Source organism: Drosophila navojoa, chromosome 3 (genome assembly GCF_054131105.1).
Source record: "Drosophila navojoa isolate 15081-1374.11 chromosome 3, UAZ_NAV_1.0, whole genome shotgun sequence".
Classification (NCBI taxonomy): domain Eukaryota; kingdom Metazoa; phylum Arthropoda; class Insecta; order Diptera; family Drosophilidae; genus Drosophila; species Drosophila navojoa.
In genome coordinates, this window is record NC_142891.1 from 7515430 (window position 1) to 7541293 (window position 25864).

General features: G+C 38.9%; 1 long non-coding RNA gene across 1 annotated transcript in view; it reads right to left on the minus strand.

Moving 5' to 3' along the window:
• LOC149091663 (uncharacterized) overlaps nt 1-25864 on the minus strand; it is a 62179-nt gene that overhangs the window by 3717 nt on the left and 32598 nt on the right. The window contains exon 3 of the long non-coding RNA XR_016196404.1: nt 13012-13066. This is a non-coding gene — a long non-coding RNA (uncharacterized LOC149091663). The remainder of the gene's footprint in view (nt 1-13011; nt 13067-25864) is intronic.

A 25864-nucleotide genomic window follows, 5' to 3' on the forward strand; every position in this document is an offset into this window, starting at 1 on the left:
TATGAGATTTAGTGAAAAACTTTAAGCTTAAAGAGCTCGTATCGCACACCTTGCCCCAAATTTCTGGCAGTGTATGCCCCCTTTTTTAGTCCTGCTGCTGCTGCTGGCTAACTGAAAGCTTTCAGCGCTTTTAGGGCTTTCTTAGTGCCTGCGGCAATGGAAATGCCACTTGCTGCTGCAGCCAGTTGTTGTTGGCGGCGTTGTTGCAGTTGTTGCAGCTGTTCGCTGGCCGAGTGCTGCATGTTGCGTATGTGCTGCATGTTATCGGTGTGTGTGTGTCTGTGCGTGTGCGCCTTCGCTATGCCGGAGATTGCATGTCGATGCGACTTAATTGCATTTCAGACAGCGCTGCCAAACGAGCCGCTGCTCGTTGGCCGTGTTAAGCGGAAGGAAACGACGCTAAGTACAAGTTTTTGGTAAGGGGCAGCCGCTGCCGCTGCCGTGCATTGTTTTAGCCCAGCGAAATCGAAAGCGAAAACAAAGAACTGCACCAGACCAGTGCCCGTTCGACTCCTGCTGCGGCTGCAAAGTGTTTGCAGTTTAATAGCCCCGAAGGTGCTGCAGTGCATCCGAGCTGCAGTCGAAGGAGCACTAAACGAAAAATTAAACGTTAAGTTTACGTTCACGTTCACGTACCTTGGCACAGACACGACACACACATGACATGCGGGTGGTGCCATAGCCACCCCTCCAAGTCCATATACAAATCCAAATCCAAAATCCAAAATCCGCCCTATTGGCGCAGCGCTCTTGCAGCACTCGCCCACCATTACTAATGCAGATGCACCACTATCAGCAGTGCCAACAGCAGCAACAGCAACAACAACAACTACTACAACAACAACAACAACGAATAGGTCTGCAACTAGGTATGTGGCTGTAATGGCAAAAACCGCCGACAAATCTGCTGCATTGCCACTGCCCAGAAGGGGACTTTGAGGCAACAGCCAGAGGAGAGATGGGAGAGTGAGGAGGAGGAAGAGATAGAGCGAGGGAGAGGGTGAGTGGAGAGCGGCGCTGAGGAGCGTACGGACGAGTGCCCATTGAGCCGGCGGGCCAAACTAACAGAGTGCTTATTTTAACGAAGTTACAACAACTTTGGCAATACAAACAGTAATGCCAGGCAGATTCACACTCGGTACAACACACACACACACATACAGTTGCACACTTAAGCACACACACCAATCTACCATATACAAATTGTAAAATCGCAGTGCTTCCCAAAGTATGCAACAACTAAAGCGAGCTGCGGAGTGAGCAACGCATCTGAAATGCTCTATAATTATTTAACTTAGAGGGCAATTGAAGTGAAATAATAATAATAATATTAATAATAAAAATAATAATTAGCAAATAATGCTCAATAACAAATTTTTAATTATTATTATTTTATATTTATTATAAAAAATTTAATAAATAATTAATATTTAATTTTGAAAATTATAGGGCAACTGAAATAAAATAATAACAATAAAATAATAATAATACTAATAAAAGAAATAATAATACTAATACAAATAATAAATAAATAATGATTAATAACAAATAAAAAAAAATGAAAAAAAATAATTAATAAAAAAATAGTATTATTTTTCAAAAATATTTAACAGATACAAAATAACTAATAATTGAAAAGTATCTACTAAAATTTCTATACAAGTCAATATAAATAGACAATAAATTAATAATAATTAAGTCAATTGAATCAATCTCAGCTACATTTAATTCTGGTGTCTTCAAGCAAGAAAATCTCTCGACGCCTTCAAGCAGAGTGCGGGAGAATAGCAATAGAAACGACTTTATTTATGCCCACAAGAATACCTCAGCAGAAATGAGTCTTATGATCCTTCAAGCTTGAACTCTATTCATTCATTCAATATATTTACGCATTTCTATATCCCACAGATCTATAAATGAGCATAATCTCCTATAGCTCGCTCAGAGATGGCATAATGTCACTTTCAGTCCAAGGATATCATAAAGCCCAGATTTTAGGGTATTTGAAGCTGCTGTTGCAGTTGGCGCAATGTCTGCTGCGAACTGCGAGCAGCGAGCAGGTGGGGAGCTGGGTGGGGCAGTTGCTGTGCTTGGGGTCTGTGCGCCACTAGAAACTTTACGACATGCAAAAATTGTGAGCAGAGAGCGGATATAATTGTCGGTCTTCTCGTAACTTTGCCGTGGGGAGTAGATTAGTTGATTTGTACGTACACACACACACAAGCACAAGCACACACAGGCAACACACAAGCACACACACAGAGTAGTCGAATGGTTTTTCGTATATAACAAACCCACGTTGAGTAAAACGAATCCTTTTAACCAAATGATATGCGCCGAACAATTGTTCGCTGCTGCAGTTTGCCTATGTGTGTATTGGAGTGTAAATGTGTGTGTGTGTGTGTGTGCGTGTGTGTTTGGCCAAATGTGTAATGTGGGGCAGTAAGCAATAGTTTGTTGTTGCAGCCACTGTACTGGGCATTTGCTAACTTTCTACCACATCGCAATTTAATTTTATAGTCGAAAACACACAGCGGCCGCCTCTGTGGCTCAGCGGTTGCTGCCGCAGCTGCTGCCTCTACCTCTGCCACGCCCATTGGCGCTGCCGCTGCCGCTGCCGCTGCCCCTGCCTCTCTCTGGTATTGGTCTTCTGCATCAGCACTGTGGCACAGTTCATAAAAAAAGAAGAAGAAAAGTTTGTAAAGCTTTGCACTCCCCGGGCTACATTTTTGTTGTTTTCCTTTTCTGTTTTCTTTTTTTTTAGACTGTCTGCAGCCTCTGATTTATGGACAATTCTTGGCTGAGCAAATCAAAAACTAAATCATAAACGATTAGCCCACTGGTCGACTTCACTGATTAAAACAAATAGACAAGCTACTCCGATGGCCCGACTCGTTATGTGCTCCCCTCTCCGACCACTAACCAGCGCCTTCCCTACCCCGCCTCCTGCTCCTGTTCCTGCTCCATCAACTGTTCCATCGACTGAGCTCCCGAGGGCTTCAGCTCAAATCAGTTGCTAAGCGCATACATGACTGAGCAGTGCAGATGAAGAGCTGCCAGCGCAGGTGTGTGTGTGTGTATATGTGTGTGTGTGTGTATCTATGTGTTTGTTTGGGTGTGTGTAATTTGATTTTTTAAGCCCGAGCGTAAAGCGTAGCAATTAATTGAACAGAATGCAGAGAGCGCATACTATTTAATGATTAGATCATGAAAAGTCAATTGGAAATGCACAAATGCAGTCAAGTGCAGGCCAGCTCGGCCAGTGTTGGACAACACACACACATATGTTCATATATATGAAGTGGGCTAGGCAAACGCTGCACTTGACGCTATCTATGTTAATTATCGGTAATGTGAAGGGACTTTGTATATAAGTGCAATCAATTTCAAGTATTTTTTGTTTTATTTTCTGTTACAATGTATCAATCCATCAATCATAGCAATGCGTCGGTAAAGGTAAAGGCTGAAAATATCAATATATCGATTATCAGGTAGTCTGAAAAATATCAATCGGTTCTTCGATGGACTAGTAAGTGTGTATCAATAATAAGTTATGATATAGACAGATGTGGATGATGGATACATTGATAGATTGATTGATAGATAGATAGATTGATTGATAAATAGCACAGGTATGTTTTTGTGTTTCTGATAGCAGCAGAAATTCTTATTTAATCTACACAAATACATATAATTAAAATATAATATAATCGTATACATGGATATACATATATATATATTATATAAAATCTATTTATGTATTTGCTAATATGCTTATGTTTTACATACTATTACTACTACATATTAATGAAACATATTCATATTTGATATCATTATTATATATACTATTATATCTCCTATCTTTTCCAACAAATACAAATGCATCTATAATTGGTCGTTTATCAAAGGCATTTTTTGAGGCTTATGAAAATGTTATATAAGTTAAATATCTACAAACTTGATTGAGTTTTATTGATTAACAGTATTGCTTTAGATCTTTTCAACATATCATTATTTCTTTATGTTTATAATTTAAATTTCCATTTGATCTGATAACTCAATATTTCTGCTACATCTCATTTGAAACCTTGCAGATATCCAAAGAGTTCCAAATCCGAGCTAAGTCTATAACAAATAAGGATAACTTGGAGTAATACCGTTGCCACTCCAACTTCAAGCTGTAACTAAAGCTAAGCCCCACTTTCATGCTGTTACTGTTGTTGCTCCTGCTCCTGCTCCGGCTCCTGTTGTTGCCGTCTGCCTTTGTCACTGACTTGACTTGGAGCACATCGTTAGTGGCGCCGTGAGTTGCCATAGCCACTGATATATGACATTTTGGCTGCTTGAATTTGCGAACTAATCAAGTGCAGTGCCCAGATATGGTCGTGCCCCTAGACCAGCAGTCAGCATGCTGAATCGCTTATTGCACAGCCGAGCCACCCACTGAGCCACCACCCACATTACGGCACTCTCCATGCGATTGCAATTTCGGGCGGCTTTTGCAGGTAACAGCAGCAAACAGCAATAAACCGAACTTGAATACGAATGCGAAAGTAAGTCCCGTGCTTTGTATCAATACGGATAGTCAACGAGTCTCCCCCTCTCTTCTCTCTCGCTCTCTGTGTGTGTGTGTGCCGGGACACGCCCACCAAATGACCAACCAGCTGGCTGCTCATTGAAATGGAATCTAATCGGCTTTTGATTTTACAAGTCCTTTTCACAAAGTTTGTCAGTGGCTGCCGCTTGGCTCGATGTGTGTATTACTTACAACACAGATGCATACATATACATATGTATACACATATAGAAATAGATGTGTATGTGTGCAGTGGGTAGTGCTGGGGTTGCGCCGGAAAGTCTAGCACAGCTCGTTGCCATTTTGCACTCGGCATAAGTATGCAATATCCGTTTCCGTTCGTTACGTTTGTTACAGGCTCGAACTTGACTCCCCACTGTGGTGCGGTGGTGCGGCGGTGCACCTATGAAAACTGAAGTACCTCAATGCTTATACACTTTTCACTGCAGCAGGTGGCAACGAGAGCAGCGCTTATTGTAATAAGCACGAGTCAAAGTGCAATTTCTTTGCAAACTTCCCACAGTACATGAACAGATTAAGAGGGCTGTTAGAATAGTTTGCCGATGCCGTAGAACATATAATTTTTATTTGAAAAAATATGAATAATAATATAAATATAAATATTATCTGCATTATTTGAAAGCTAATTATTATTGAAATATCAGTTGCTTGGAGGGTTCAGGGGATCTCGTAGTCGAGCAGTCTCGACTAGAGTTTTCTTTCTTGTTCTATTTTAATTTTATAGATATATATTTGTCATAAATTGTAGCTACAGTCGGCTTCCGATAATTTGTAGACCGCTTAATCGAAACTTGCTATAAATCGAACCAAAATTCCATCTCCTTGAATAAAATTCGTTGTCGATAATTCTAGATAGTTTGAATTTAAGTGTAAATCGAATACAAACTGACCCCTTTGTCATTTCGAATAATTAGTAATAATATCATTTTCACTCTTGCATATGCACTCTTGATGTATGGTATATATGGTATAATATAACTGAACAGAGCGACACCAAGTTCGACTGCTAAAGACAGTGTGGCCCCAGTCAATAAGTTTAAAACTATACTTAATCAAAATGTTATATTCAAATGAATCAATAAACGTAAGCGAAGCTGAACAATAAATTCTATTTATGTATATCAACTCATTATATATCACAAAAATTATATTCTATTCAAGCAAACCGCACAGTAGTCTTAAAACAACCCTCGCATATTGAAGAGCCGTTGCTCGAGAAGAGCCGTTGCCAAGATTGTCGCAAACGCATCTTTGCGATGCGCTGCCCGGGCTAAGCCTTTTGGCCTATGGCGGCAAATAATGTCCAGGAAGTGATAATATCAGCGAGAGCTCAGCATCCAGTGCTTCGAGTGAGCCGCCACCTGCTGTGCATTCAATTGGAAGGGCATTGAGTTGGGGCCCAGGCTTGAGCTGTAAGCAGTTTCGAGTGCTTGTCGTCAGTGTGTTCACCCTCCACCTCTCACCCTCTCTCTCTCTCTCTCTTCCCTATGTTCGCTTTTATCAGAGCATCAGACATTTTGTTATGGCAGCTGGAGTAGAGGATGCCAGCTATAGCTGCTTGTTGTCGGCCTTTTTTAGACCTTGGACCACACTCATACACACACACACACACACTCACACATACACTTGCACACACAGATGCCAATTGCAAAGCGGAAATTGTTGTCTGTCTGGCTTTTTGAATCTGTGTCCTGTCTGTAGTTTATTACGTTTGCTGATTGATTTGTCAGCAACCGGCCAAGAGGGCTATCCCAACTTGTCAGGCTGTGGCTGAGCAGGAGGTGGCGGGCGGTGGGTGATGGTCGGTGGGCTGTGGTTCTGCGGCAGCAGCAGCTGAAGCTTGGTATGCAGCCGCAAGCATAGTTAACGCAATGTTATTTAATATTTAATTGGTTTGCCATAATTACGTAAAAACATTAAAATATATTTTATTTATGAGCACTGCGCCAGGGCAGGCCCCATCGAGCGGCGAGCTAGATAACAGTCGAGTGCAGGAGGCTGAGTTCCATTTAGTTGAGTTTAGCTTCCACTTATTCCTGCCGAGTTTCGGCAGCCATGGCAAACTGTTTCCCAGTTAAACAGATCCAGCTCTAGCTCCAACCCTTGCTGGCAACGAGTGCTTGCCATCTCCCACTTCCACTACTTTACCCCTTTCCATCTCCCTCTCCCACTGTCGCCTTATGCATTAAACATTAATTATTTAAAATGTCAGAGCAGCAACTAGGCTAGAAGCTGGTTGCGAATGAAAATGGGTATCAACGTTTGCGGCTTGGCTTACTTTACAGTTCAAATGGCCACAGCGGCGCGTTTCCGAAATCAAAAGCAACACAAAAACGTCTTTTATACAAAGTAGAAATGGGTTGTACTCAAATGTGAATTATTTTAGTGCAATGAGAATCGAGTAACGAATAGTCTCTCACTTTGTCTCACTTTCTCTTAATATTCCTTGTCTTTTTCTATTCCCTATATATCTATTTATTTCCACAAGTGGGCTACTTTCTCTCTCTATGTCTCTCTCTCTCTCTCTCATACACTCTCTATCTCTCTCACACACACACACATTATCCACACAATTTCCTCTAATTACTCATGCAAAATCCCAATTTTTCACGCAATTTCCTGTGACATTTTCTCGGAACATCCCAGATGCGAGTTTTATGAGTTGTTCAAAGTTAACTTAGCGTAAAGCAGCTGGGGGATTGAGAGGTGGACGTTGCCATCAACTCAGCTAGCTAACTGTATAAATATGCACATACGACTAAGCTTTCGGCCAGCTGCTGTTGCTGCAGCTTCCTGCTGCTACTCCTGCTCCTGCTGCTACTCCTGCTCCTGCTGCTACTCCTGCTGCTGTTCCAACTGCAACCCTGAACAATGACAGGCGTTATTTTTGGGCTTCTGGACACGCTACCCTCTCACTCTTTCTCTTTCTCCGTCTCTAGCTCTCTCTCTCTCTCTCTCTTTCTCTCTCCTGCTTCTACACACAATTATAGGTACAGGTGCAGTCTTTTAGCCCAACTGCTGCTCCTACTCCTCATTGTCGTAGTCGTCGTCGTCGTCGTCATCCTTCTCATCATAACCCAAACGAAACGAGGTTAATTAATGAATTGTTAATATCATTTGCGACCACACGTCGTCACATACACATCGTGTTGTCCTTAGCAACCAACGAAGCTGCAGTCGTTCCTCTGCCATCTACCCCGCTGCTCCACTGCTCTGCCGCTCTGGCTGCTTCATTTGCCCTGCTAAGCAAACAGTTGCAGCAACGATCTCTGCGCCTTGGCAGCTGCAACATAATATTATTATGTTGGTATGTGGGTGACTGCGGGAGGCGGCGGGCAGGATGCATGAGCGTGGAGGGTCGCTGCATTTCTCTACTTCACCTCTTTTTTTTTAATTTTTTTTTTTTTGTTATGCTTTGGCTTTGCCAAGCGTCAGCTGCAATCCAATTTTTAGCTCGAACAATATGTGTGTGTGTGTGTGCAGACATGTGCTGCTAAAATAATAAAGCAACACACACACATACATATCCAACTGTGTGTGTGTGTGTGAGTGTGTTCTGCTGCTCATTATTATTAAAATTTGTAGAATTTTTGGGTTGCAACTAAGCTGCATATAAATTCAGCTGCTTGCAGCTTTCAAAATTTTGCAACTGTTATGTTAAAGGATGCCAGCCAAGCTGCTGCTGCTGCTGCTGCTACCGCATCCTGCCTTACTACCGCTTGCTGCCTTGCTGCTGGCTGCATAATTTAAAGCGCAACCGCAACTTGACAATTTGCAAGCGTGTGGCAGCAGCTGCTTCAGCCAGCGCCATGGAGCGACAAGGAGCAGCAGAACTGAACTGAACTGAGGAGCTGAGGCGCTGAGCAGCTGAGCTGAGGTGCTGAGGAGCTGCGGAGCTGCGGAGCTGTAAACAATGAACCAAGCAAGCAACCAACCAAGCAGCAAGTAAGCAACCATCTACACAATTTAACCCACTTTCCGCCCATAGACATAACTCTGGCGCAAAACTCAAGCGATTTGCAGAGATTATCGCTGCCATCTTCGAGCTCAAGCTTCATATATAATGTATGTATGTATGCATATATTTTGAGACAACATTGTCCTCCGCTTCCTGATTAATGATGATAAATATTATGATGCTCCAGCATTTGCTGAATAACTACACCAAATGAATTCTATAAGCTCTACAAAATACAAAATACGCTTTGCTGTAGAACATCATATTTTTATTTTGGTTGAATAAATTTGGCCCGGGGTACGTTAAGTGCAAATTTGAAGTTTTTCGAAATTGTTTTCAATTATTCTATTTCTATTTATTTTTTTTTTCCAATGGAACATGAAAATTGCCTTTGGCTGATTCAATTAAATTTTGAACACTTTCTGTAATAGCAACAACTTATTTTTTATATTGTTTATTCATAAATTTGCATGTGCAATGTATATGTAATAAAAATATATCAATTGAAAATACAAAATCTAATTTTATTCATTGATTTAAAACAAACAAAATGGAATAAATGTAAACGTACTGAATTGTAAAATTTGTTACTGCGAATTGAGATATAGAGAAGGCAAATGTTGAGAGAGAGAGAAAAAAATAAAGGTATGGTTTAAATAGAGAAAATGAGGGAGAAAATAGAAAGAAAGAGAGAGAGAAAATTAAAAAATATAAGGTAAAAAAAGGATAAAATTATTATGTTATTATTGTATTATTTTAACTATATAATGCTTGAAATTAGAATTCATATATTTATAAATATTTTGGCATGTTACAGTTTTCCCAAACCTTTATATGTGAATAAAACATTTCAGATTTACAGTCATCGGCAACCGAACCGAACTAGTTCACATCTACCAAATGAACAATTGAAGGTAATCATTCGATATTATCAGAATTGGTAGTCCTCAAAGAACTTTTGAAGAGCTTCAGTTGAATGATTATTGCCAATAGGCAATGCCAAGCTGTATCCATTACTTTATCTTGTTTCCGAACAGTTTGAGGAGTGCCAAGACAAGTTGCTCATGCTGTCTGTATCTACTTTACAAACAGATTTCGATATCTGTGATGATGGGAGATTTGCGATGCATTCCGCTCTACGCACTCGGACAATTGAATTAGTTATTTGCCTGCGTTCATGAGAACTTGCCACGTGATGGGAAATATTCATTTGTGAATCACTGGCAAAGAAATTGAATTAAGTACGTGTTCGACTGGCTGCCTCTTTAAGATTTCGACCTTTTTCAAATCTCTATAGTTGGCATTAAAGCTAAGGCCCAAATCATAGCGAAGGCATTCGCCTCAGCCGCCTCAACCGTGGCCTCAGCTCCGATTACGTCTCCGTCTTCGGCTGTATGCACTATGGAGCCTTCTCGCGAGCCAAAGCTGAAAATCCATCAACCATAAAATTCGCAGTCAAGCGTACAAAGCGAGACGCTGCAGGCTGGCAGGCAGAGGCGACGCCACTCTCTCCACTTCCTCCTCTCTGCCTTCCTGTCTCGCCCAACTCTTCCTGCCTCAGTCAGTCCCCCTTTTGCCACCCACTGTCCACAGCGTCCGCAGAGTGCGGCTGCTTTAAGGCCATTAATCTTCAATGAAAGGCGTTTAATTTATTTGGTTTTAATTTAAATTTTGGCGCTACGATTTATAGGCCAAACTTTGACGTGGCCATACGAGCCCAACCAATGCAATTGTTGTCATTGTTGTTGTTCTTTTTGTTGTTGTAGTTGGTTCTGTTGCTGTTGGCTAATTATAATGTGGAACACGCAACGCCCAGTTAAAGATACACACGAACTGTAAATAACTTATTACGTCTATAATTGAAAGGGCTCGACTATCTGCTGCCCTGCACATTGAATTATTAAACCGAATTATAATTTCTAAATAAATTTTAATTAATGAGCAAATATGGTGGCTGGCTACAGCCTGGGGTAAATGGCACAAATAAGTATGGAATTCATTTTAAAATTATGCCCTTGAGACTTGAAGTCGTAAATAGATATTTTCTTTATATAAGAATAAAATGATTAAAAAATAATACAAAAATTAACAACTACAAAAATAATGCTTTTTCAATTGCTCTTTTTTTAAACTTATTATATTAATTAGACCTGTAATTATACTTATACGAAATGCGATTTTTATACGAATAAAATTTGAAATAAATCTCATTCTTAATCGTTACAATAATATGAGGTTACAATAATGAGGACTCCACTTTGAGACTTTGTAGACTACATTTAGAGAATTTCAGAATATATTATTGTTACAGAAAGTAATATATATTAATTATATATTCAAAATTTAAATATATTTTCTACTATTTCGAAATTATGGGAATTATAACTCTGAATTTGTTTTAATATTTTATTTAAATTTTAATAGGTATCCAATAATATGAAGCATGCATACGAATTTATATTCATGTAGTACAAATCATGGCAATTTTTTACATAAGGTAAAATATATAAATTTATACTTAAGAGTTTGTCTATATCTGTAAGTATAAAAAAATGCTGAGAGGTCTACAAATTTCTATATAAACCTGTAGCACTCATTTAAAAATCTAAAAAAAATAAAATTAAGCTTATAATTTATTTTTCATGTATTATACAAATGAAATTATTCAGACATTTAAAGGCATTTCTTCAATTGTATGAATCTAATAATAAGTATGTTTCAGCCCTTGTGTATGCACAATTTAATATAAATGTATAATTAATTTACAAGTTGAAAGGCAAATTTAACCTTGAGCAGGGCCATATGCCGCATGCTACCCTGTGGCAATTTATACAGATACATACACACACAGATATACACATATATATATATATATATATAGATAGCTCACTACAATCGAGCCGGAATGCTGCACAAAAGGAAATCCGCCAGTCACTTGGCCACATTAAGCATACGCCTGTGCACATTGCCATTGTGTGTGTGTTCAAGTGTTTCTCTGTGTGTGTGTGTGTGTATTGGTCGAGGCTTATTGTTAGCTTACGTTAAATATAAATATCAATTTCGCTTGGCCTATCAAAACTAAATGTGAGCATTGTGCTTTGGTTCGATTGCCAGATCAATTGCCAAAATAAAACCACGTTAGCAACTATGTGGCAGCAGGTATACACACACACATACACATGCATCATATATATACATAATACGGACAGGGGCCGGAAACAATACGCCCCCATGCCCAGCGACCCAACAATAATTGTGCCCCAAGCGCGCGCCACAACGCCCTCAAACAAAACACAACTTGGCGCTGCTTATCTGCAGCCTCGATTGGTATTGGGGTCTGAGGCAATCCAGTTGGCAGTTGGCAGCGCTGCCAAGTTGTTGCATGCCCCTCGAGCTTCGCGAGCTGCTTCCCCTACAGGAGCACCAGCACCAGCAACCACCCAGCAGCACCCACCCACCCACATCGTTGTGGTTATAATTTTGTGGTCTTTTCCATTTTGCGGTCAACTCCAATTGGGATTTAATTTGTACTTCTTTGTTGTCGTCGTTCGTTCGTATTTTATTGTATACCAGCCATACCAGCTACAACAATACATGACAACAACAATGCGCCTTCGACACATTGGCGGGGGAGCAGGCGCGCGTGTGGATTTACCCTAACAATCCCCTAGGCTACTCCTGCCCCCGCACCTAAAATTCAACCCCGAACGTCGCGCGCGATTTTGAGTTTTGAGCCTCGAACCGAAATTCAATTTTTGTTTGCAAGAGCCTCCTCTTACTCCCATTTATCGCTCTCCCTCTCTCGCCCCCCCGCCTACCACTATGTGGGTGTGTTGTGTGGAGGCGTGTGTGCATGTGGGTGTGTGGAAATGCAAACCGAGTTTATCCACTCGAACTGTTAATGGGCATTTTGTATTTTATTTAATGTGAAAAGTTTTTGTTGAATATTTTTGGCTCCGGTCCGGCTCAGCCGGAGCTTCGACGAGCCTGGAAATCGCTACTGCTTAATCTCAGTAAAAGAACGAGAGCGAAAAAGAGAGGGAAAGTCTCGCTCTCGGCCCACACGCAAAAAGTTTATTTTGTAATATTTTAATATTGTTGGCTTGTAATTCAAGCGATTTAATTAGCCATTAGAGTAGGCATTGTTCTTCCTCTTCTTCAGCTTGTTGTTCGTTTTTGTTGTGGCTGCTTGAAGATTGCAGCACTTAGAAACAAATTAGAGCAATCTATTTTTTTTTTACTCAATTGGATTGGTAACAGGGTAAGAGGGAGAGGCAAAGAGAAAGAGAGAGGCAAAGAGAAAGAGAGAGAGAGAGAGTAAGAGAGAAATCGAATTGAAGTGCTTGATATTTGAAATAACACAAAAGTCAACTTTAGGTTGAAATATTTCATATTGAACTATTATATATTAAAATAGGCTCATTTTATAAAGGAAGTAGGATCAAAATGCGCTTACCTTAGCTTTTTATTTAGCATAGATGTTAGGGTATGAATAGTCGAAGGATTTGCAGCTGTAAAAAAAATGTCCATTATTATTTAATTATTATTAACTATATTAAAAAGCTTCATTAAAATATTCAACTAGAAAAGGTTAAAATTTACCTAATTTTACTACTATTTTATTAACCATAGCTACAACTACTACTACTACTACTATTTCGACTACTATTTACTATAGACTTTAATATTAGAAAAAGAGTTTTATAAATTAAATTAATTATTAGTATTACTGATTAATTATTAAAAATACTTTTGACATTTAAATAAAATATTATAAATAAATGATGAATATATACAATAAAATAAATTATAGTTACGTATATTTAATGTATATGTATATAATGTATATGTAAAGCACTGTATAAAAAATAGATAGTTCAGGCCAAATAATTAGCACACAATTTTTTTTTTTTAGTTCTACATGCTCAATTGCAATACTTTTAATATGAGGAAATATGCTTTGATTATTATATAACATATTTCTAATATTTTATTACCTATATGCAATTTTCAATAATAATAATAATAAGCGTAGTAATATATGTAATATAAAAATATATTAAAGATAATAAAAGGGCATACACAATTTGAGGCATTTCTTAAAATAGTTTTTCTAGTTCGTTGCTTATCAAATTTCGCTTGTAATCACAAAATTAATGCAACTAGCCGAAAAGCTAATAAATATCTCCAATATATGAGCGCAGCTCATCTCGTTTAGCCAGTTGTCAGCCGGCGAAAGTTGCTTAGCAATTTGGAAGGCTTAAGGTTGACAGCAGAATTTAGAGAGCTACCGAAAACTTTGCAGCCAGAGCAGAGCTAGGTAGACAGGAAGGGAGTGGATGGGGTAAGTGGCGCTTGTTTGGGGCTTTAGATTAAAGGGTGTGCCACCAAAATGCAGCCATGTGTGTTGCTCACTCAGTCAGTCAGTCAGTCAGTCAGTCAGTCAGTCAGTCAGTCAGTCTGGCTGGCTGGCTGGAGGACTGGCTGGCGGGCTGGCTAGCAGGCTGGCTGGCTGACTGGTTGGCAAGCAGGCAAATCAAACATTAACTAGTTGTTGGGTAATCCCTGAAAGTCGCTCCGCTTTCGTCTCGCCGCTGACTTGCAGGCAAATGAACACGCTGAAATTTTAATAAGCCAGCCTAAAAGCAGGCAAACGCCATTTGCCAGCCAATTTGCAACTGCAGTTGACGAAGACGTACCATGAGAGTGGGGCTTGGGTTTTGGGTTTTGGGCTTTAGGTTTTAGGATGTGGCTACGTTGTCAACGCTGAAGGACCCGTCGCTCAATGCCAGCTCGCCTCTCTCGCTCTCTATCCCTCTCTGTCTAGCTGGCACAGGCTCAGCTGCTGGGCGCTTTTAATAAGGTGCCAGCCACAAATTTTCGCGACGACGACGACGACGAGGACGTCGACGACTATTTCGTTGCATGTTGTGCCAGAGTCCAAATTAGAAAAGTCGCAAAGAAAAGCAAAGCAAACACGCTGCGAAATGGCTGTGGAGAGTGCACTGGCAAGCTGGCAGCCGGGAATGGGCGGGGCGGGGCGTGGCACGGAGAGCTGGCAACTGCGCCGGAAATCAAGTGTCACGTGATACATGCAATGCAACAACCACGTGCGGCTATAAATTGCATGTGCCAAGCCAGCAGCAACAAGAGCTGCCATAGGAGTCGGCATGGGTGTGTGTGTGTATATATTTGTGTCTATGTGTGTGTGTGTGTTATGTTACTAATTATCTGACGGATTAGCTTAATTGGTAACAAGTGCACTTGCAGCCACACTTCACTGCGACTCCTAGACCAACTACTCGAAAGTGGCATTAGCCTACTTTTTAGGGCTAACCTCTCCTTCTCTCCCTCTCTCTCCCTTTCGCCCTCTTCATATACCATTTTTTGGCAACTCTATGTCGGTATGTGTGTGTCTGTGTGAATGTGTATATGCTCGGTAGTTTTTGGTTAGTTGGCACTGCAACTTCCCTTCGGCTTAACAGCTGAGTGCCAGTTATAATTTTCATGCGAAATGGGATTACAAACTTTTGCGGTCAGGCCAACAAATCGAAAATGGTGAATGCTATTAACAGCAGTTGCAGATAATTTACAGTAAATGTTGCAGTGGCAGTTGTAATATCAACAATAACAGAAATAACAGGTCCAGATATTATAACAGTAAGAATAGCAGTAACAATAAACAATTAAAGATATATTACAGAATATAAAAAAGATAAAGAACAAAGAAATAAAACAGAAAATAAAAAAGAAAATAGAAAAGAAAAAGGAAATAGAAAAGTATAAAAAGTAAAAAAAATAAAAGTAAATAAATATAAATATAAAAGATAATATATAAAATATAAAATATAAAATATAAAATATAAATATAAAATATAAAATATAAAATATAAAAATATAAAATATAAAATATAAAATATAAAATATAAAATATATAATATAAAATATACAATATAAAATATAAAGTAAAAAGTATAAAATATAAAATAGAATATGTATATAAAATGTAAAAAATATAAAATATAATATGTATATAAAATGTAATAAATAATTATTAAATATAAAAAAACTAAGTGTCTTTGGTTTTAATAATTTAAAAAATTTCTTACTTAGTTTGTAGTTTCACATATTTATTTTTCCCATTCACATCAATTCCTTCGTTTTGGCATTCCGACAATTTAAGTTCTGAAATACCGTAACTACATAAAATACCTTTTGCTATGAGCATTTTTTGATCCATAACAGAAATAAGCAAACTAAAGGTTGAGCCCGATCAAGATCATATCGAAATTACAAATTTCGAATGCAATTACTGAGTGCCAATTAGTTAGCTTGAAGAAATCACAAGCTCCTCATTGCATCACAGGACTCAATGCACTCATTTTGGCCATGTCGCAGTCGCACACGCACACACACATACACATACACACACACACACACATACATAGTGCCTGCTAACACCTTTTGGCAAGAGCTTAATCAAGTTGGCCCGAAACGTAGCCGTAGAGACAACAAACATGTGCCCAGCGGCCTAGCCTCAGCATTGTGTTTGGCACATATTTTGAGAGACTGTAGTACCTGTTCTTTTTGCTGCTTCTGCTCCTGCTCCTGCTCCTGCAGCTGCAGGTGCATAACCTTTTCTTCCTCTTCTTCCTCTTGTGGGCCAAATTCGTTTATTGACACTTTGTTATGTGCTGCAACTGACAGCCAAGACACATGGACAGGCCAACTGGCCTACAGGCCACTTGGCTGGAGATAGACGCGTGTTTGAACACTTTTTGCTCTTTGTTTCTTGAAAAACACGAGCCTGAATATGTGAGAGGGGGCTTACAAATAGACCGCATTATTTTGTTTATTATTTTGGTCACGATTGTTAGCTGAAATAATTAGTTAATAAGATATGCAGTGAAAAAGCGAGTATTTCATTTTATTATTATTATAATTTTTTTTTATTTTTATCAGGAATTAGTTTTCAAATTGTATTAAATAATTCAATTTAATACACTCATACGATCGCTATTAAAAATCTAGAAATACAAACGACTTTGCCTTCACCAAACATGACTAAGTCGTATTAGCTCGTGCTTATTTATAAGGAGTCTGACGCTATTGGGCTTTAATGTCAACCATACTCGATATACAAGACTTTTACTCTCTGTTCAAAGCACGAACAGATCAATCTTAAATCGTGTCCATTCGTGTCGTGATTTACTCTAGACCTACTCACAATGAAATGTATACTCAAATGGTCTCAAATCGTTCATCTTCGTGTCGCGATCTACTCTCGGTGAACTCACGATGAAATCTATGAAGTCTCGATGAATTCTATGCTCAAATTGTGTCAGCTGGTGCCTGTTCGTGACGGTTTTTACTCTACAACAAGAAACAGACACGATCTCTGCTTTTAATTAGCATGAACGATTTATGTTAGCTCGCTACGTTACGTTTCTCTTTCGTGTTCGCCCGTCGATGTAATCTATACACGACTTACGTTATCTGCTTATGCAACACGAAATGTTCGTGTCACGTAGCGTTAGCTTGACACGTGGCCAACTCAAGTGTTGGGTAAATTTCCATTTAGCAGCCTTTTTGGCAAATTGCTAACATCGCAAGCCCCCACAACTCTTTTACATACTTTCTTCCCCATCCTCATCTCTCGCCCATTTTCTCTTTCTCTGTCATTCTCTCTCTCCCTCTCTCTCTCTTTATTCTGCTTTGGTCCACCCACATGGCCATTTATAGCTACCCATTTACAGCTCTACGGCTCTAAACAGTTGAAAACATGGCCAGTAAACTGGGCAGCCATGCAATTGACTCTGCAACTGCATTTGAAAATTGAAATGCAAAAGGTCCTTTCTCGAGTCGAAATTGGCAGGCATTCCCAGTTCCAGTTGGCAGTTGCCTAGCAATAAGCCATGGGCAAATTAATTGATTGCAATACTTATGATTGATGACATTTGCCAGACTGCGTTTTCAATCATTTATTAACGAATCTGTTGAAGCAGCCTAATGAAAGTTTGCTCAACTATGCAGCATGCCTCTCGCTCTCTCCATTCCTCTCCATCTCTCTTTCTCTCCCATATACAGTTGCAGTATATGGCTTATACATACAGTTTTTGGTTGCCTTGAGCTAGCTTTTTCAGGGGCGCTGATTCTTTTATTATTCATGCTCGCTGCCTGGACTGGCTTTTCATGTGCTTTGCCTTTCATTGTTTGCAGTTTTCTTTCGCACACGCCATGGCTTAGCATGAATAGTAAATAGCCCCTGAGCGGCGAACCTTCTCCAATCTCTGCCTTTCGCCGCTCGTCCATCCATCTGTTCGGGTCAATCTATGGCGTTGTTTCGACGGCTTAGACAGCTCTCAAAAAGAAAAAAAAAAAACAGCCAAAGAGAAAAAAGAAATCTTTTCTTAAAATTCTATATTCTCTACTACTTTCTCTCTCTCTATCTCACTTTCTCTGTCTCTGCCATTCTTTGTTTTTCTGTCTCTTCTGCTTCTTCTTTTGCAACATTTGCTTCTGTTTTACTTTTGCTTTGATAAAATATTGATTGTGGTCTCACTTGCGCTTCGTTTCTAATGCTCAACGTGCGTGTCTCTTCCTCGCTTCTCGCTCTTATCACTCCCCTAACTTATTCTGTTAGACTGTCTCCGAATCCATCAGCTGCTACTTTCAGCTTATTGTTTGCGGCTTTTTGCAACAGCAACAACAGTTGCAACAGCTGCAGATTCAGCTCCAACTTCCACGTCAAACTTCAGTTTCGATGCAAACTATCAAAAATCGTCCAGTTAACCCTGAGGCGATGGATTGTGTTATAAAAAGACCATATATGTATGTACATACATATGATATTTAAATAAATTAAAGCTTAACAAATTACATATTTGAGTTTACATTGAAACAGAATTTCCTGAATTCATAACGCAGTTTAAGCTCTTTTAATATGTTTTAATGATTTTCAAATATGTATTCGTTTATGGACTAATTAAACTAATATATGTACTATGTTAAACTATTATGAGCTCAACAAATGTATTTGAATAAATAGATAGCACTTTAAAATACCCTGTATGTGTTAGTTTACATTTTTGATTTAGACTACATCTTTAATTAGTACTTAAATGGGTTCTTCGTATGATGTCTAGGTAAAAATCTAAGTCTAGGTCTAGGCTAAGCTGTAGTCCTATGTCTACCTCAAGGTCTAGATCAAGGTGTAGGTCTACATATAAGTCTAGGCATAGAGTCTAATAGAAACACAAGTCTTTGCCTTCATAAGTACATGAAGACATCAAATATACTCTTTTCACCTACTGATCGAGCAGAGGCGTGTTTTGGTTACATTTCGAGCTTTAAGTTAATAGCCAAGCTAACAATCATTTTCACGCTCAGCCAGCTAATCGCATTGAACGTCTAGACTGCACTTAGCGACTTAGCAAACTTTGTTCGCTCAACTTGCATTTAGTTTGCAGGGTATATGGAAAAGAACTAGTAAACGCTTCACTAAGTTGAGCTTAAGCAAATGTAATTAAATATTAAAATCACTTGTTAAATTCTGCGCCCACTGGGTTAAAACTCAAACAAACACCTGCTCAAACGTGAACAAATTGCTTACCTTTAAGCGCGCACCACAAGATACACACACACACACACGCACATATACCGCAGAAACAATGAGAATGATGCGACGCACGCACGCAACGCAGCGTAAAACGCGTCTCGCTGCAAAAACAGCACCCGAGTGGATTTGACTGCGATGAAGAGATGTGCGATAAAGAGAGACAGGCAGAGAGTGGAAGAGTGAAAGGGAGAGAGAGAGAGAGAGAAAGATGCTGCTGTCAGCCACTGCTACTGTTACTGTTGCTATTGCTACTGTTGCTGCTGCTGCTGCTGCAGTAGCTCTTGCTGTTGCTGTTGCTGTGTGGCAGGCTTATGTTTTTGGCTGAACCCAACGTCAATTTCATACATATTCAGCTGGGTCGACTCCTGCCCCTGCCGCTGCTGCTGCTGCTGCTGCTGCTGCTGCTGCTGCGTCGACTGCTGGGGCCGTCGTTGACTGCTGCTGGGATTTTGCGGCAATTTCAAATACAAATTGCACTGTTTTTATGGCTACAAATGCCCCCTACTCTGCCTCTCTCCCCCTCTCTCTCTCTCTCTCTCTCTCTGCCTCTCTTTTTGTCATTTTTTATTGCTGTTGTTGCTGTAAGCAGCGACAGTTTGTACAAGGGTCTCAAACGTTGTCGGCGCGACATACGAACGGATTTCATTTTAACAGTTTCAGGCCACGTTAATCCCCAATACCCAAATGCAATCGCTTGTCACTGCCTCTCTGTCACTGTGCGTGAGTATGTGCGTGTCTCTGTCGACCTTAAAGGCCAGGCCAGCTTTACCAAAAAACAGAATGAAAAAAAAAAACACACACACACAAATGGTATCCATATGCAGTCGGACAACTGCGTCTGCTGCATGGAATTCAGTCGGCGCTTAAATGCTTAAGCCGCGGCTTTCACTGAACAGCTTGGGTCATCATAACTGGAGGGCGACAAACATATTATTATTAATACCCTGTAATTATTTAAGACTCAGCTAAAAGCGACTTATAACCCATTGAAAATGGAAATTCATGGCATTATGGTTTTTATGCAAATGTATTTAACCGGCAACAGCCCGCAGCAGCAGGCGCCAACAAGCTATATTTATATTTATGTTTATATGTTCATTTATATTTATATTTGTATAATATTGTGTTTTCTTTTTATTAGGCAGAGTCGTTTCAGTCCTGCCCTCTAGAAAGACTTAATTTCGTTATTTATTTGGGTATTATATAATATTAGGTAGAATTAATACTTTTCTCAAAAGAAAAAGGCAAACTGTTCCAAGACCTCTGTGCGTTTATACTTCGTATATATCAGCGATAGTTGTGTAAATTCTTTACGCAAATAAAAAAGTTATATAAAACTTCTCAAGATTATAATCCAAAAGATAACTGCGGAGATTGACCTGATTGAGCTATTAAAGATAATAGCAAAGGACTCAACATGCATATACTGGTTATATTTATAGTATTACTATGCTAAGAATGTATTGCAGGTAGCCAAAAAAGGCTCAATCAAATAGATGCGGCTAAACGGAGCAGCTATATTTATCTATAACATACGTATTAACTGTCATTGAATAGACTGTACACAATTTCCATAATCTATAGTGAAATCAAGAACCCATATGTTAATAAATAAAATATGTTAGGAAATAAAATAAATGATATGTTAAATATTGAAATATGTTAAAACTATGTAAGCGAAAGCATTCATCTGTTAAAATTATGTTGTGTTTCTGATCGACATCGTCTACATTTGCGCTTACATTTACATATGTATGTCCACATTCACACACCTCTGTTAACAGTTTATGTCATAATCTGTTAAAACTATGCAAGTAGACAAAGAAATTTGCCAACACGAAGTTAGCACATACATTCACCTTTGAATGCTATTCTAAATACTATGCAAAACCAATTACAGGTCATCTACTAGTCGCACCCATTCCACTCACCATGCACCAACCCAATCTGTGCGCTTTCAGTGTGCCAGCATTTAAGTGTATTGCAAAATTAAGACAAATTTTGTGGGCCAGCAATTGACTTTTAATTGCACAAAATTTGCACGGCATTCGAGCCGAAATGTAATTCTGTCAGCCAATGTGAGTTGGCTATTTTAGTGTTAGTGTTAGTGTTAGTTAGTTTATGGTTGGCCAACAACAACACATCAACACTAAAATAGCCAACAACATGGACCCAAATGATTGCTGGCCAAAAGTTCTGTTGGCTCGATTAAGACGACAAACGGAACCGCAGCAGCAGCAGCAGCAGCACTTGCAACGGCAGCGACAGCAGAAGCAGCTGCTGCAGCCTTTAGCAATCATAATAATGATCTTGATAATGATAATGATAACGATAATGAAGCAGACAGTGTTTGTTTAATTTGTTGAACTACAACACGCTGGTGCTGCCATTGCTGCTCCGCCAATTCCTCCTCCTCCTCCTGTTACTGCTGATGATGCTGATGATGGCGTTGAGTGCTGACAATAAAGCCATATGTTGTTTGGCCTAGAGATGAGCTCTCGAATAAGTTGCTACAGCACTACCAGACACGTTAAAGTACTCAAGTGCAGAAGAAACTTGAGCGAAGGCATTAAAATACTCGAGACTTGAAATTACTTGTAATCTATGCAAATTCTGATGCGCAATTGAATAACATGTTATCAAATTCAATTATGTAATTTAAGCCAAAATTTTCATTGAGTTCATCAAAGCCAAAAAATGAATAAATTCTCAAGCAACAAAAACCACACACACAGATGCAGCATCTGAGCCTCAAATTTCATGTTTAATTTAAGCAAAACACATACAGGTTGAGCAGAGCTCAGAGAGGATAAAGTTCTAAATATAGAAAAAAAATATATATATAAACGTTCTATATATAGAAATATATTTTTACGATATAACGTATTTAACGCCTTATTCACGTCTTTAGCTTAATTGAGGTTAATTTGAATATGCCTCCAGCTCAAAGGAAACTTCGTGAATGAGAACGTAAACAAAAATGTTTTGTAACAAGAAATAAGCTGTAGACTCAATAAGTTAAATTAATATATAAATGTATATATAAATGTTTTTAAGCCTAAAGCTTAAATAAAATAAATATTATATAATCCTAACTTTTTTCGCAATTATTATTATTAGTTGTTTTTAAATGCTAAGGTTAGATAATATGTAAACGTTTTTAAGCCTAGATCCTAAATAATAACACAAATAAATATCTATTGGGCGATCATGGTTTTTTTCGTAACTATTTTCTTTTTTTTTTTTAATTTTAAAGCTAGATAAGTGATATATGTTTAATAATATAATATTATTATAATACTCTAATATTATATATTTTTTTATCATATTTTTTAGTATTATTTATTTATTATTTTTGTATATATAATTTTAGCTTTGTATTTATAACTTTTTATTTAATTTCAAATAGATATTTAAAATTGATATAAATCGTAACAATTATTTAATCCTTGATCATATTAAAAAATTGTAGTTCTCTATTTAAACGAGTTTTACTTTAATTTATCATATTCAATTAAGATATTTTCCAAGCTCATCTACATAGTTAACAAATCTGTTGAATAATTTGCTTTAACTGACCTATTCATAGCCTTTGAGTCGCAGCTGTCGCACATCTCTAAACTGTCGCTCGCTCGCTCAATTTTGCCGGCCTTCCCAGCCCTCCGACCGCCTTCTCTCTCGCACTCAGTCTCTCTCTGCTGCCGCTGCTGCTGCTGCTGCTGCTACTGCATGTTGCTTGCATTTGCATATTCTCTAATTTGGCTAGTTTGGCAATTGCGGCCGATTTTGCAAAACGTTATTTGCCAGGGGCGTCTGGTTTTGGGCATATAGCCATACCCCTCGCCCCGTCGCCCCGTCGCCCCCTCGTCCTCGGCCACGCCCATCTGCTTTCCGTTTGGCCTCACAAGTATTTAGTCTATGACTAGTTGAGTGGTTTGAAGTGTGCACCCAGTGGCCCAGCCACAGAGACCCATCAGAGGCAGTGCCTCCTCAACTCTACACTCCTGCACACTGCTCTCCCCTGTCTCTGACTTTGCCATGTCTTCTGTGTATGTGTGTGTGTGTGTGTGTTTGTCGTGTGAATTTGTTTAGTTTGAAGTGTGCTGGCAAATGGCAGAGGTCAAAGTTTGTACATCTTGCTCTCGGAATGGCTTCTCATTCGCTTCGCTCGCTCTTAAACTCACCTGCTATGTCCATAAATCGTTGGACTTGAACGATTATTTGTGGGGGCCGTTCGTTTGATATATTGCCTCTTTTTTGCTCTTCTATATAAATGTATATATATATAAATCGTAATGTTGCGAAACCGTATCGAGCATTTTGTGCAGTCAGGCCAATCACATTATGAAAGCAACCAATTTTAATTACGACCATTACAACAACTGGAGCGCTCGCGAAAAAACCGCAACGACAACAAGTTGAATAAGTACAACAGCAACAACAACAACAAGAACAACGTTTAATGGGCGAAATGTCAGCTAATGCCTGAGCCAAAAACTCATTTAGCCGCGTTAAAGTAATTACAATTTATAGGCCACAAAAATCCGTAACACAACATAAATCCAAATGAACGCGCAATGCGACTCGACTGCTTCCCCCGTCTCTCGTCTCTCGTCTCTCATCTACCATCTCTCGTCTCCATCTCCTTCATCTTCATTGTTCATCGTTCGTCGTCGTTCGTCGTTCCGCTAGAGTTAAAAATTTTAACCACATAGCAGCAAAAGTCACGAGAGCAAACGACACCTGACAGCTGTTTGGCTCTGCTCTGGCACGGCCCTCGTCCGGCCCTGCCACGCCCCGTTCATATTGTGTCTTTATTACACGGCCAACAGCAACGGGCGATAAATAAATAAATAAATGCCGCCTAACAAGCCGCAAGCAGGCGAAATTTGTTGCAATTCATTGACTTGGCGCACGGGCGCAAACATAAATTCCGTTTCGGCCGCCTCCAGCCCGCACCTGGAGAAACCTGTAAAATATCGACAGCAACAGACTCAGCTACAACAACAACTTGTAAGTGTATTCTGCGAGGGGGAGCCAAGGTAGGCCAACCTGACATATGCCTGGTAATGAGGCAAAGAGGCAATGTTCGCTATGAGCTCAGCAAAATGAGCGTAAGAAATATATAAAAAAAAAACATTGCCTACATATGGGCGCAGCATTTGGCATCGCAATAAGAATCAACAAAAACAAAACACAGAGCAAATAGTGATAGAAAGTAAATCGAAAATATTTAGTTTTACTCCACTTAGACGAAGCAATGCGCTGTCTATAAAAAAAAAAAATAAATAAATAAATAAATAAAAATTATATTTTATAAATAATAATATATATTAAAAAAAATAATAAATAAATAAATAGATAAAAAAAGATATACTACATGAAGAAAATTTTAAATTAAGACAAATCAAATTATATTTTTAAAATTATAAAATTAATATTATATCAAATATACGACTTATGTATATAATCAAAAGTATATTTATAAGGCAAGGAAGTAACTATTTATTTCTAAAATAATTATAAATAATATTAAAATACATGCCAAATAAATAAAAATTTAAATTTAAAATTAACAAAAATTATATTATTCAAATTTTAAAATTTGGTTTATTAAGTATAAAAACAATATATAATAATAATACACATAGGAAATAGTTATTGATATATTTATAATTTTGTAATATTTCGTAAATATTTTCATTCGTAATGCCCAGCAAAAAAATATTAAAAGTATAAAAGGACTATACAAACGGTCTTCTACATATATTTTTTTTTAAATCTAATTCAGAATTCTTTAAGTAAAACTCTGATTACAAAGTTGATGTAACCGGCTTATATATTATGCAATATCCATTTATATTTTAGCAGTGCATCCGCAGTGAAACGAGTTCGTTTCATTTAATACGTGTACAAATCCATTTGGGAATGTTGCCGCACACAAAAAGAGAAAGCACAATTAATCTCGCGCCACCCCATATAAACTCTAGTTTCACCTTTTACTCTGGGACATATCTTATGCAGTTTATTTCACAGCCACTAACTGCGCACATTAGCCAAGTTCTAGTTCAGCACGCAGCTAATCTACCCGCTTTAAGCATTTTATGTGTGTGTATGTGAGCAAAGGAAAAAAAGCGAGGAAAAAAAAAAGCCCTAGCCAAACTGACATCAGCTCAAGGGCAGCTGTCGGCTTTCTGTTCGCCTTCTTGTTGTCGCCTTTGCGAAAGAGACAGAGAGTGCGAGAGAGCGGGAGAGGGGGAGAGAGTAGGAAAGGGCGATGGTTAGCAGCCGCGAGCTCAGACGCCCTTTCAGCCCAGCTCAGCGCTGTGTGACCTTCTCTGGCGCTATTTATCTGCCGGACAGCCAGACTGACAGACAGACAGCAAATTGAAGGCCGCTTTGTTGCAGCATTTGAGTCAACAAATCGTGCGCCTTAACTGTTTAGCCCAGCTAGCAAGGATGCAAATTGAAAAATCTATCAAAGAGCTTAATCGACTGCACCTTCTTGTAATTCGAGCAGCGTTTGTTTTTGTGCTCTGTGTTTCTGTTTCGTTTTCGCTCCTACTTTTTGTTGCTTTGCACCCTCCGCAGCCTCCCACACCTGATAGGTTGGCCTGTTTTAACGCCTCGTTGCATAGCGACGCCCAGCAACAGCAGCAGCGGCAGCAGCAGCGCCGTTCGAACCGTCCGA